Below are 15,605 nucleotides of genomic sequence, written 5' to 3' on the forward strand. Positions count from 1 at the left end.
CATCAATGATGCACCCATGCTCTCTAAACGCCCATAACTTTATTATTGCCAAAACATCGATGACGCACCCATACGAATTAGTCATAACCGGTATTATTATTTTTTCAAAAGCCTAAAAGATTATTCAATAATTATCCATATAATTATTTGTAAATGCATTTATTATTTATTGTGTGTGCATGTTTATTTTTTTAATGGATTACGATTTTAATTTATTATTTAAATATCATTAAAATTATCTATGATTGTTCAATTATGTCCTTTACACGATAATAATTATTATTTTTTTCAAAATTCAAAGAGACAGTGCAACGGGGTTTTTATAGTGCCAAAAAAAAATTAAATCCCAAATGCAGGAATTTCTTGCGTTTTGAAATTTTTATTCCAAACCGTAAAAAATTGCTGCGGTTTGGATATTTTTAAATTAAGTTCAAAAAGTTAGTTATTTCTGATAAAATATATTAAATATTGGATATAAATAAAAATGACGAATTACAAAATAACTTTTTCATAAAAGTTTCTAAATTAAAAAATATGCTATACATATTTTAAAAAAAAAAAAAATCAATGCATATGCTCCGATAATTAGATTTTGAGTGAGTCTATGGTACTATGCATATTACGATTTGGCCCGTGCTACGGCTCAATATTCGAGTTTTCAAAATCCTAACGGTCAATCCGAACCATTCATCTTGTTCTCCATATTAACATGTGTTTGGAGACCAAATTTTACATTTTTTGAAATTTTTTTACTATTTTTTTAGATTTATTGAAAATCACTGTTTTTGGATGGTCCAGAATTTTCAGATCAAGTGATTTTCTAAATATCTAAAAAATTAGTAAAAAAATTTCAAAAAATGTAAAATTTGGTCTCCAAACACATATTAATATGAAGAACAAGATGAACGGTTCGGATCGACTATAAGAATTTTGAAAACTCAAATATTGAGCCATAGCACGAACCAACCCGTGATATGCATAGTACCATAGACTCACTCTTAGATTTTTTTACCTGGATTTTTTTATTATCATCTATTTTTTTATAGAATCATTAGATAGTGTATATATAATAAGTATGAATAATTAATATTGAGCTTTGGTTTTCTACTTGGCGTCAACAAAAAAATCAAATCTTTCTTCACGACAAAAAAAGTAGGTAGTTGGTTGGAAGTTCTGATAAAAGATTGTAGCAAGTGTTGTGCTAAGAAGGTCGAGCGATATTGTGTAGTAGAGAGTTTGTGTTGCAGAAATATTGTAATAAAATTATATTTTGAGCTTAATTATTTATTTACTCAACACAAACTGTTATTAAATTTAGTGTTGTCGGCAGTGGAGTAGCCAGGAATTTTGTCAAGGGTAGGCGAACATATATGAAATAATATATATAGTTGAAAAAAAAAAATTCAACATAACAAAAACTACAATATCAATCAAGAAGTCAATGTTATATAATTGAACATCAAAAGTTTCAACTAAGTCAAAAATTTATAACAAATATTCGTTTACATTTAAAAATAAATAAATATAGATTCCTTCTTATATCTGTCCATTATCTAATTGACAAATTTAAAGAAAGAAAATCACAAGTCAAATCACTTAAATCATAAATGGTCAAGTGTTAAATGCATAATCATAAAGAAAATTGATCTTAATGTTGGATACTACAATTTTTGGATACTAGAGTGAAGTAGGCAAACCTGAGAATTGCTCTGTCTTGACGAGTCCTAGACTCCTATGAGCATCTATAAATAAAAGAAGACGTATACAATCTCCAAATCCCTTATAAGCAGTTCTACAATTTGCAAATTACAAATTATAGATTTTAAAAGTAGAATTCAAACAGAAGCAAGTAAAATGCCCTCATTCTCTTATCTGTTGCATTCAACATAAGTAAATTGGTTGTTGGTTCATAAGTCATAACCTAAAGCCCCATTTCCTTCCCATGGTCTCTTGCTTCTTATTTCCTAACTTTGGCTTTAACCAACTTGTTAAAAAGTAATAGACAGTGATGCATAATTATAACATTTTTACATTCCTAAATGATACTCATTTTATGCGGCCATTTTTTTTAATACCCAAAAAAAAAAAAATATAAAAATAACCTCTGTTTTGGATTTTTTTCATATATGCCCTGACCGCCTGGAAACGGGGCGGGCCAAAATTTTAGCAAACCGCCCATTGTATGGGCGCTTCATGCCATTACCAAACCGCCCATACAATGGGCGGTCCACTTTTTCTTTTTTTTTCCTTTTTTTTTTAAACAGAAATTTTTTTATTTTTTTTATTTTTTGTATTGAATATATTTCTTTAAAAATAGATGAAATACAATATAATTTAATTTATTAGAAAGACTACAACAAATAACCCGGATCAATATTTTTCAGGCCGGATTTTTCGCGGCTGTAAGAAAAATTAATATATTTCTTTATGTGTTATTGGACAAAAATAAAAATGCTTAGATTCCGAGTAATTGATCCCGGTTCAAAAGTTACTTCTATGTAATCTAGAAAATATTATAATCCTTCTAGGACATTTAATTTATAAAAAGTTGTATCTATTTTTGAAAAAAAATAAAAACTTTAAGTTATTTAATAATTGTTATTCAAAAAGAATTCTCAAAATAGATACAACTTTTTATAAATTAAATGTACTAGAAGAATTATAATATTTTTTAGATTACATAGAAGTGACTTTTGAACCGGGATCAATAACTCGGAATCTAAGCATTTTTATTTTTGTCCAATAACACATAAAGAAATATATTAATTTTTCTTACAGCCGCGAAAAATCCGGCCTGAAAAATATTGATCCGGGTTATTTGTTGCAGTCTTTCTAATAAATCAAATTATATTGTATTTCATCTATTTAAAAAAAAAATATTCAACATTTCTAATATTTCAATACAAAAAATAAAAAAATTTCTCTTTAAAAAAAAACTTTCAAAAAAAAAAAAAAATGAACCGCCCCAGGCTTGGGCGGTTTGGGGTTCTAATTTTTTTTTTTTTTTAAGTTTTTTTTTTTAAACAGAAATTTCTTTATTTTTTTATTTTTTGTATTGAAATATTAGAAATATTGAATATATTTCTTTAAAAATAGATGAAATACAATATAATTTGATTTATTAGAAAGACTGCAACAAATAACCCGGATCAATATTTTTCAGGCCGGATTTTTCGCGGCTGTAAGAAAAATTAATATATTTCTTTATGTGTTATTGGACAAAAATAAAAATGCTTAGATTCCGAGTTATTGATCCCGGTTCAAAAGTCACTTCTATGTAATCTAAAAAATATTATAATCCTTCTAGTACATTTAATTTATAAAAAGTTGTATCTATTTTGAGAATTCTTTTTGAATAACAATTATTAAATAACTTAAAGTTTTTATTTTTTTTCAAAAATAGATACAACTTTTTATAAATTAAATGTCCTAGAAGGATTATAATATTTTCTAGATTACATAGAAGTAGCTTTTGAACCGGGATCAATTACTCGGAATCTAAGCATTTTTATTTTTGTCCAATAACACATAAAGAAATATCTTAATTTTTCTTACAGCCGCGAAAAATTCGGCCTGAAAAATATTGATCCGGGTTATTTGTTGTAGTCTTTCTAATAAATTAAATTATATTGTATTTCATCTATTTTTAAAGAAATATATTCAATATTTCTAATATTTCAATACAAAAAATAAAAAAAATAAAAAAATTTCTATTTAAAAAAAAAAAAAGTGGACCGCCCATTATATGGGCGGTTTGGTAATGGCATGAAGCGCCCATACAATGGGCGGTTTGCTAAAATTTTGGCCCGCCCCGTTTTCAGGCGGTCAGGGCATATATGAAAAAAATCCAAAACAGAGGTTATTTTTAATATTTTTCTTTTTTTTTGGGGTATTAAAAAAAATGGCCGCATTTTATGCCTTGTTTCTCAATTTGGTACAAACAACAAAGGATATTTTTTCCCTTAAATGAATAAAAATTAGATTCCATACTGATATTCTCTTTGAGATATTTCATCAAGTAACTTGCGTGTAACGGTCAGGGATTACCAAATGGTAAATTCATGTGGACAAATGTAGTACCAAATACAAAAGATCTTAAATTCTGCTAAATAGAAATACTTATCCAAAATTAATAGGTCTGACATGTTTATTTAAGATGTAATTTCACCAATATGGCACAAGGCACAAGGCACAGCCGGGTCAATCGAAAAGAACCCATACCGGGCCAGCACAAGGCACAAGAAAGCAAAAAAAAAGGGTAGCACAGCCGACACAGCCGGCCCAACCAGTCAAGCCGAGAAAATCAACAACTCAAGACTTCATCCAAACAAGCAAATTTGACAAGAAACAATTAAATGATGAAGTGTGCTTATTAATTACCCCAGTTTGGTGAATGATGATGCTACGCCACTGGAGATGAGGCGCAACCAGTGATATTTTGCCAAAATCGATCTCCAATTTCTTCTCCCTCCGTGCCGCTATCTCCTTTTCTCCCTCCCTCCGTGCCGCTATCTGCCAAAATCGATCGGAGTGAGATTCTCCTTTTCTTCTCCCTCCGTGCCGCTATCTGCCCAATTTCTTCTCCCTCCGATCTCCTTTTCTCCTCTTCGATACTGCGCAACCAGAGTTTTTTTCACCTTCGCTGCTTCACTGCAGAGTCCAAAGACACAGAGGCAACATCTGGGGCTGGGCCACTTCGCTACTTAATTAATTTTTCTTTTTTCACCTTTTCTTCTAGCGGGCTGGCGGGCTGAAAACATGGGTAGACAAACTACAACAAGATCCATTAAAATACCTGGTTTAATTTATTTATTTTCAGGGGTAGGCAGCTGCCTACGGCCTACCCCTGGTGAACAGTAGCTTCGTCCCTGGTTGTCGGTGACTTTGTCGATGGTGACGATCAAGATCTAAGTTGTGGATCAGCATGCGTAGATGGAATATTACTAGACAGTGCGTGTGTCGTCACTCTGCCAAAAGAGATGTCTTAATTGAGATCCTAAATGACGAAGTCAAACAATTGAAGGCTTGTGAGGCTGATTTGTTATGAACTTGACAAGTACAATTGATGGCTCTGAGTCTGAGAGATCAATTTATCACAACTATGCATATCGAAGAACATGCATAGAATTCTATCTCTAAGGACATAGACTCGTAGTTTTGGTAGTCACTACTCACTACCAAGTTTTCAAAAAGGACATGACTCGTAGAAGGCTGTAAGGCAGGTTCAAGACAATTCAGTCAAAGAAAACTAAATCTATTGTTATCTCTGAAAATAACATAAACATGTTATTCAAATTTCAAATCATTTAAACTTTTTCATACGTGAATCTCAACGAAATAAATTTTTCACATACAAATCTAAACGAAGTTTGAACGTTTGAAATCATAATAACATATTCCCTTTATAACAACAAATTTATTTTCAAAGAAAATACCATAGATCCATAAAACAGAAAACAAACTAAATTATTTATTGTCGCAGAGAAAGAGGACGGATTCTGCCATAGGCCCATAATTATAAATTGGAGTAAAAAGAGAGAGCATTGTATACTTAAACCAACAATTAACAAAAAAAAAAGTAATTGAGTACATACGCAAAAAAAAAAATGTGTCGAATACTATAGGAGTCATTTTTTAGCACCTCTGCTATCTAAGAATAATGTCGCTTACTTTTGATTACTCGAAAGTGGACTTGTAACGATATAATTGAACTCGGTCTCAAAAAGGAAATTACGAGAATGACATTCATTCGTGGCCTAAGCAAACAGTTGTATATGTCTCTTATCTTAGCATTTGTTATTTTCTATTTTGTTAGAGTTCATTTTTACATATTTGAATTCAAACCTTAGATGAAATTGATGTGGCAGAAAATTGCCTGAAAGATTACCATGTTTTGCTTCTAGTCTCCGTGGCTGAAAACTTAATTAGATTCATAATACAATTGATCTGATGATCTCTATCCAGGAAACAAATAAGACCATATATAGCATTCTATTGTTCACACTTCACAGAGATGGAACCAAAACTTTTAAGTATAGGGAAGCTAAATAATATTATTAATTTTACCTTGAGGAGGGTTCAAATACACCCAAATGCATCCTATCTTTCAAATTTTTTTTCTTCGTTTTCAAAGTCCGAATAGTCAATCCGAACCGTTAGATGTGATCTATGTACTAAGATGTGCTTGGAGACCAAATTTTACATTTTTTGGAATTTTTTTACTATTTATTAAGCCACTTTAAAAATCGCTGATTTTACATTTTCTGAACCATTGGATCAGCGATTTTCAAAGTGGTTTAATAAATAGTAAAAAAATTCCAAAAAATGTAAAATTTGGTCTCCAAGCACATCTTAATATATAGATCGCATCTAACGGTTCGGATTGACTATTTGGACTTTGAAAATGAAGAAAAAGGATTTGAAAAATAAGATGCATTTGGGTGCATTTGAACCCTCCTCTTTTATCTTTTGATTTATGTTTCTTTTCTATGTATTACCTTTGAATAAATTTGAGAGGTAATTGAAATGCATTCTTTCTACCGTTTTTTTTAAGTACCACCCAATAAATCGAAATTAAATAAATACCACTGGATTTCATGAATTTAAGATTCTGCCACGTTCACGAAATGAATTTGCGCACCGACCCGTTCCCTGATCCGTTCACAAAACTATTTTGCGAACCGACCCGTTCCCGACTGATCCGCTTCAGAGACCCGTTCTCAAAATGAACTTGCGGATGGATCCGTTCACAAAATGGTTATGCGCACCGACCCGTTCGCACGATGGATATGCAGACCGACCCGTTCCCGATAATTTCTGTTTTTTAAATTCTGTTTTTGAATTTCTGTTTTTAATTTCTGTTTTTTAAATTCTGTTTTTTAATTTCTGTTTTTTAATTTCTGTTTTCTAAATTCTGTTTTTTAATTTCTGTTTTTTAGTTTCTGTTTTTAAAATTCTGTTTTTCAATTTCTGTTTTTATTTCTGTTTTTTAAATTCTGTTTTTTAATTTCTGTTTTTAATTTCTGTTTTTTAAATTCTGTTTTTTAATTTCTGTTTTTCATTTCTGTTTTTAAAATTCTGTTTTTTTAATTTCTGTTTTTTAATTTCTGTTTTTAATTTCTGTTTTTTAAATTCTGTTTTTAATTTCTGTTTTTTATTTCTGTTTTTAAAATTCTGTTTTTATTTCTGTTTTTTAAATTCTGTTTTTTAAATTCTGTTTTTAATTTCTGTTTTTCAATTTTCTGTTTTTTAATTTCTGTTTTTATTTCTGTTTTTTAAATTCTGTTTTTTAATTTCTGTTTTTAATTTCTGTTTTTTAAATTCTGTTTTTTAATTTCTGTTTTTAATTTCTGTTTTTTAAATTCTGTTTTTTAATTTCTGTTTTTAATTTCTGTTTTTTAAATTCTGTTTTTTAATTTCTGTTTTTAATTTCTGTTTTTTAAATTCTGTTTTTTAATTTCTGTTTTTTAAATTCTGTTTTTTAATTTGTGTTTTTTAAATTCTGTTTTTTAAATTCTGTTTTTTAAATTCTGTTTTTTAATTTATGTTTTTTAATTTATGTTTTTTAGATTTATTTTTGTAAATGTTAGATTTATTTTTAAATGGGTTAGATTTATTTTTTTAAATGTTAGATTTATTTTGAATAGGTTAGATTTATTTTTGTAAATGTTAGATTTATTTTTAAATAGGTTAGATTTATTTTTGAAAATGTTAGATTTATTTTTAAATAGATTAGATTTATTTTTAAATAGATTAGATTTATTTTTAAATAGATTAGATTTATTTTTAAATAGATTAGATTTATTTTTGAAAATATGTTAAGTAATTTAAATGAATATCACCCGAATTAGATTTAGTAATTCGGGTGTTAGATTTAGTAATTGGGGTGTTAGATTTAGTAATTCGGGTGGTATTCATTTAAATTACTTAACATATTTTCAAAAATAAATCTAATCTATTTAAAAATAAATCTAACATTTTCAAAAATAAATCTAACCTATTTAAAAATAAATCTAACATTTACAAAAATAAATCTAAAAAACATAAATTAAAAAACATAAATTAAAGAACAGAATTTAAAAACAGAATTTAAAAAACAGAATTTTAAAAAAGAAATTAAAAAACAGAAATTAAAACCAGAATTTAAAAAACAGAAATTAAAAACAGAAATTAAAAACAGAAATTAAAAAATAGAATTTAAAAAAACAGAAATTAAAAACAGAAATTAAAAAAAAAGAATTAAAAAAACAGAAATTAAAAACAGAAATTAAAAAACAGAATTAAAAAATAAATAAAAACAGAAATTAAAAAACATAATTTAAAAAACAGAAATTATCGGGAACGGGTCGGTCCGCATAACCATTTTGTGAACGGATCGGTCCGCAAATTCATTTTGAGAACGGGTCTCTGAAGCGGGTCAGTCGGGAACGGGTCGGTGCCCAAATTCATTTCGCGAACGTGGCGGAATCTTAAATTTATGAAATCCGGATGTATTTATTTAATTCCGATTTATTGGGGTGGTACTTAAAAAAAAACGGTTCTTTCTATTATGATTCAACATATTATAATTGATTGTTTATATAGACTACAGTTCACTGGTTCTATTGTAATTATTACATCCATCTCATTTATCTAACTATTTACAATTACATTATCAAATCTAGTCTAATTGCTCTAATTACTGCCTTCATGACTCTATTACCTTTCCAATTTGAAAATGGATTTCTTTTCCACTGGGCACACATAGAAGGCTCAATTGCCTAAATAGAGATGAATCTGATTTTATTTTTTATAATATACACTTAAGCCTTCTAACTTTGTTATATTATTGTAGGGGCAATTTAAACATGTAAAATAAACAAATTAGTATGGTTTTTTTTCCTAAAGAAAAAAAAGTATGATTTCTATATACTTAGTAATAAAAAAAATTCAAACCTTGGAATGGCTTAGCACTCTACAGCCATAACTATAATCCGTCTGTGTCTATTTAACAATCAAAAGAAGAGTTGGTCAAACCATAATTTAAAGCCAAACTTTAAAGATGAGCCCACTCAACATAAGAGGTAGATCCAGAGAACTAATGCTTTTAAAAGTGCTTCGCAACCAAAGAACGATAAGCATCTATTCAAAAGCAATGCAAATTGAGGCGATTGTTGCCCCAACTGTGACAAGAAGAAGGGTCACTGTGTACGAGATCGCTAGCACAGAAAAAAGCAACACTCACGAAACATGACAGTTTTAAGCAACTGACGAGAAATCCGAGCTTAAAAAGGTCAAAGTAACGACTACGAATGATAATTGACTCCGATTACTTGAACCATGTAATTGGGATTTGAAAAGTTGAGGATACGCTTCTAGAACTATCAGTCTATTATGTATATTTTAATGCACAATATTTTGTATATGCTTATAAAACTATTAGTATATCATGTATATTTTTCAACTTAATTAATTGAACACATATTAAGAATCAATTTTATGCATTTGATCCATTATTTTGTCCATTAATTATTCCTAATTAACCACTGACACGTCTTTATTTTAAACAATCATGCAAAGTTTTTCTATGCGATTAGATTCAAATTAAAATACAAAATACAATTAAAATAGCAAGATCTTCTAAAATTTTATATTATTTAATGAGTAAGGCTTGGGTGCTATGATAGCATAAGACAATCCATGCTACGCAGGGGCGGATTTACGTATAGGTCAGGGGGTGATAAGCCACCCTATGATTTCAAAATTCTTAATTATGTATATTAAACTTTTGAGCTTTTTGAATTTTTATATAGTCTATCACCCCTCATAAAATAACAAATGTTTGTTTGTAGTCTAGTGGTTTGAGTTCTAGTTGTTATATGTGAGGTCAGGGTTCAATTCCCACTAGCCACATTTTTTTTTTGTCTTTTTCACATATTACATTTTATAGATTAGTCCCTCCAATTTAAATTTCCTAGTTCTGCCCCTGGTGCTACGGTCTCAAAAACTTATCGTATAAACTTCAAACTTTGATTTAAGTAGCTCAATAAATTGATTACATAATAAACTAGTAGAATAGTAATTTTTACTATTTTTGAAATTTATTTACTATTTTTTATGATTTATGAAATGTGACAAAAAATAACTTAAAATATTAACAATTTTCTTTTATTTTTATATCATTTTTTGTCATCTTTCATAAATTATAAAAAGTAGTAAAAAAAATTTAAAAATAGTACAAATTAGTATTTTATAATTTTATAATTTTATTATATAATTAATTTATTGAGCTACTTAAATCGAAGTTTGAAGTTTATACGATAGATTTTTGAGGCCGTGACAAGAATAACCTTATGCTATCCATAGCAGTATAGCACCCAAGCCTTACTCTTATATAATTACCAACAACGCAAAGAAATGAGATATTCCTGTTAAATTGAAAGATTAGACGACTTAGGATCGAGTAAAATTAATCGTGAATGTAATAGGATGAGGTGGGCTTTAATTTTAGCTTGATTGCAAGAGTTTAACGGATCGAATCTAGAATTCGAGATAACAGATCGGACTGGAGCAAACATCCTCTGCAATACTGTATGAATGTATGGGGTCTTATTAGAATAGAACTAAGGTGTATGAATGTATGGGGTCTCATTAGAATAGAACTAAGGTATTCTTAAGTTCATTAAACTTTATTATGAACTAAAATCTAAAATCTGAAACCTATTGATACGGACTATGTCAAGACAAGACGCTAGTACCATAATGAGAGATTTATTTGGGTGCGCACGTGTGTCGTCCCATCTCAAGGAGACTGTTCGAAATGTAAGAGGTCGGGATTAAGAACCCAATGGTAGTTGTGAGACACTATAACTCTACCCTGTATTGTATCTTGATAGGTCAAAAGTGTCAGTCCCGATTCAATGGAACTATTCACCTTAAATAGCCTTCTCCAGTTTTGACATTCCGCGTTGTCAAAACTGTTAGAGGAGTTCGCATAGGAGCGATTACGCTTCTGTGGAGCGCGATGAAGCCCGCATATTTGAAATGTGGGGTTTGCATAGTAAGTGGTGACGTCCGTATAGAAGGCAGTGACTAAGTCGCACCCGTCTCCTACGGACGATCAATGGAGGTGACCCTAAGTTAATTCTGGACCGGGCCATTGCAAGGCAAGGCCTGCTAATGCCGCCCTTGAGGCACGCGACCCGTCTGGATTAGGACATCGAACCAAGGTGCCGTGATCTCAGGTTGGGCCTTGGATCGAGACACCAAAGTCTCAAGGTGGGCCATAGATCGAGACACCAAGGTCTCGGGTTGGGCCATGTGATCGGGCTGCCTTTGTTATTCTTTCTTGGGCTTTTGTTTGTTCTTGGGTTGATTTCATCAGAGTAGTTTTCAACCCAAGCTATTCTTTGTGACCCAGGATTGGTTTTATAAGGGCTTTGGCCACATGGCCTTATCACCTATCAAATTGGATTTAAATAATGAATATGATCCATTAAAATTCACCTACTGGTGATTTTTTTAATCAATTATGTATAGAGTCAGGTAATAAAAAAAGTTAAAAAAAATGATTGCGTAAAATTAATTTATAAACCTTCTAATTTTGACTGCTTGACTTTATACTAAATTAATTCGAAAGTTTTAAATTTTTTATATGTAGACGCATCACTTGTAAGAAAAATATATTTTGATAGTTCGAAATTGTCATTTGAAATCAGTCTAGTAGGTTTTAAAATTAGATTCACAAAAAAAAAACTTAATAAACTTAAGAACATCCTTGATACGGACTATGTCAATACGAGACGATAGCGTCGTAGTGAGAAATCTAGTTGGGTGTGTGTGAATCGTCCCGTCTCGAGGAGGCGATCCGAGATGGAAAGAGTAAAGTCGGGAATACGAAGGTAGTTATGAGATACTCAGACTCTACCCTGTATGGTATCTCGCTTGGGAAAAAGTGTCAGCCCCGACTTAGTGAAACTATTCACCTTAAAAAGTCTCTCTCCGTTCTGACATCCTGCGTTGTCAGAACTGTCAGAGGAGTTCACATGGAAGAGGTCACACTTCTATAGGGAGCGGTGACACTCGCATACTTCGGATGTGGGGTCCACATAAGGTATGGTAACATCCACATAGAAAGCGGTGATTAAATCGCACTTGTTTTGTACGGGTGGTTAGCAGAGGTGACCGTAAGCTGATCTTGAGCCGGTTTTTGCGGGATGAGGCCTGATGAGGTCTTTTCAACCCATCCCAACTCGAGGCCTCGAGCTGAGATGCCCTGATCTCGGACTGGGCCTTTGTTCTAGTTTCCTTTGTTCTTTTTCTTTGGACCTTTTGTTCATTCTTGGGTTAATCTTATGAAGTGGTTCAAACCTAAGTTATTATTTGGCCCAATGTTCGTTTCATAAGGGCCTTGGGCACATGGCCTTATCGTGAGCCCCCGGAGTCAGAAGGCATCTTGTGAGATGCATTTCGGGTTGACCATATGTCTCGCGCTTTATCGACATGCATACATTTTGAGTGGTTTATCGATTTTTACTCCCTTCGGTATCAAATTAATAACTAGGGGCGACGTTGTTAGTTCGCGCATGTTGCTACGTTTACAGTTTGTTGGCTATTTCAAGAATATGTTCGAGAGAGAAAAAACTAAAATGACATGAAACAAAAAAATACATTGATTTAACTAAGGACATTACACTATCATAAAAGTAACTTAAGCTAAAACTAAGTCTTGATAGAGTTCTATTCAAGGGGTATGATTGCCCTCTTGCCGTGATCTCGGCGCCACTGCGGTATCCTATGAGCTATGTATATACTTCGTTCTTGAGGTCTTCGAAGTCGTTGTCCACCTTGACCTCCGCTTGTGTCACAGTATCGGGGTTGAATAGTCCAGGAAATGCCGAGCGGTAGTTTGCACATCTCCAAAAGCAAAAACGAATATCGACGCGCCCTTCGCGTATGATTCCTCCTTCGTGCCATGTGAAAAACCAGTAGAAGCACACCCGGCACTTTGTTATCTGATGACTCTAAATGAGTACTACTAACTTTTAGTATATAAAATATATATTTAGTTACCCTAATTCTACTCTATCGGATTACAAGCGCATAATCCTACCATGTGAAGTCATTTTACAACAAACTAGACTCGAAATATCATCTATTTAGTTGCAAAAGCAATTATGTTCATAACCCGTATCATATTTCTGAAAATGAAGAGGACACCCACCCTGATTGTGGCCCATGGGTCGTTCTTCCATGTTACTAAGAGACTGTAGACTATCATTTAAAACATAATAATAATAACGACTATGTAATAGTTCGGCTTGCAGGATTAAAATAAGAATAAGGTCTTCGAAGCATCATGAGTTTTTCAAAAAAATTTAAATCACATCTCTTGTACGTAAAATGTAATATCTTTTGATATACTACATATTTATGTCTTATTTTAGACAATATTATTTGATATAAATTGAGCATACTTGTGTACATGTTGAAATTAGTTCAATTTTTTATTTAATTAACTTTTTATAACAGTAAAAAAAATTTGTTATTGAGAACCATTTCATCTTGCAGGGAGATTTTTAAAGGGATAAATAACATACATGTTGACAACCACACTCATGACAATATCAATAGGAAGACAGTGATATTATGTGTGCTTTGTGACAATGAAGTTGTAGGTAAAGTCATCGGCACATCCATAGTAGAGTTTCGTACAGGCTATCATCTACCTCTACTACTCCAACTGCGTTCAGTTTTTCTCCTTAGTCACATTCAAAAATGGAGCAAGAAAACACAAGTTTATCAATTGCCCAACACACCATAACCGATTTAAAGGTATAACTCGATTTCAAATATCGACGGCTTTGCAACTAAGGCAAGCTGAATATTTTCGATAATAAATATAGCAAAGTTTCTTGTGAAGTCATTTTATAACAAACTAGGCTAAGAATATCCTCTACCTAGTTGCAAAAGTAATTATGTTCATAACCAGTATCATATTTTTGAAAAGGAAGAGAAGACACCCTGATTGCGGCTCATGGGTCGTTCTGCCATGTTACCACGAGACTCTAGACTATCATTTAAAACATAATAATGGTAATGTTTATGTAATAGTTCGGCTAGCAAGAGTAAAAGAAGAATTAGAGTTTCGAAATATAATGAATTTTTCAGAAAATTTTAAATCACGCCTCTTGTACGTAAAATCTAATCTCTTTTGATATATTAAATATTTATGTATTATTTTAAACAATATTAGTTGATATAAATTGAGTATACTTGTGATACATGTTGAAATTAGTTCAATTTCTTGATTTAGTTAACTTCTTATAACACAAAACTTTTTTGTTATTGAGAACAATTTTTAAACCATTTGATCTTGCAGAGAGATTTTTAAAAGGATAAAGGACATACATGTTGACAACCACACTTATGACAATATCAATGGGTAGATAATGATATTAGGTGTTCTTTGTGATAATCAAGTTTTATGTAAAGTCATCTACCTCTACTACTTCTCCAACCGCATTCAGTTTTTCTCCTTAGTCACATTCGAAGATGGAACAAGAAAACACAAGTTTATCAATTGTCCAACACACCATAACTAACTTGAAGGTATTACCCGGTTTCAAATATAGACGGCTTTGCTACCAGGGCAAGCTAAATATTTTCGATAATAAATAAAACGAAGTTTATTGTGAAGTCATTTTACAACAAACTAGGCCTCGAAATATCGTCTATTTAGTTGCAGAAGTAATTATGTTCATAACCCGTATCATATTTCTAAAAAAGAAGATAAGACCCATCCTGATTGTGGCCCATGAATCATTCTTTCATGTTACCACGAAACTCTAGACTAATATTTGAAACATAATAATGGTAATGTCTATGTAATAGTTCAGTTTGCAGGAGTAAAAGAAAAATTAGGTCTCCGAAATATCATGAGTTTTTCAGAAAATTTTAAATCAAGCCTCTTGTACGTAAAATCTAATCTCTTTTGATATACTAAATATTTATGTATTATTTTAGAATATATTATTTTTAATAAATTGAACATACTTGTGATACATCTTGAAATTATTTCAATTTGTTGGTTTAATTAACTTCTTACAACAGTAAACTTTTTATTATTGAGAACCATTTCATCTTACAAAGAGATTTTTAAAGTGATATATGACATACATGTTGATAACCACACTCATGTTAATATCAATGAGAAGACAATGATATTATGTGTTCTTTGTGACAATGAAGTTGTAGGTAAAGTCATCGGCACATTCACAGTACAATTTTGTTTAAGCCGTCATCTACCTCCGCTACTTCTCTGACCGTGTTTCATTTTTCTCCTTAGTCACATTCCAAAATGGAGCAAGAAAATACAAGTTTACCAATTGTCCAACACACCATAATCGATTTGAAGACATTACCCAGTTTCAAATATGGACGGCTTTGACCCACATTAATTGCGACTTACGGGTTGTTCTTCCATGTTACCATAAGACTCTAGACTATCATTTAAAATATAATAATGGTAATGTCTATGTAATAGTTCGGCTTGCAAGAGTAAGAGAATAATTAGGTCTCCGAAATATCATGAGCTTTTCAGAAAATTTTAAATCACGCCTGTTGTA

The 15,605-nt window shown here is 31.1% G+C and overlaps 1 long non-coding RNA gene across 1 annotated transcript; it reads right to left on the minus strand.

Annotated features, from left to right (window-relative positions):
• Positions 1-1,424: 1,424 nt before the first annotated feature.
• LOC144565704 (uncharacterized) lies at positions 1,425-4,747 on the minus strand. The gene is made up of 3 exons (XR_013514941.1): positions 4,381-4,747; positions 1,698-1,792; positions 1,425-1,553 (listed from the first exon to the last, which is right to left on the minus strand). It is a non-coding gene; the product is annotated as an uncharacterized LOC144565704 (long non-coding RNA).
• Between the last annotated feature and the right edge of the window lie 10,858 nt (positions 4,748-15,605).

This window comes from Carex rostrata, chromosome 14 (genome assembly GCF_964058835.1).
Source record: "Carex rostrata chromosome 14, lpCarRost1.2, whole genome shotgun sequence".
Classification (NCBI taxonomy): Eukaryota; Viridiplantae; Streptophyta; class Magnoliopsida; order Poales; family Cyperaceae; genus Carex; species Carex rostrata.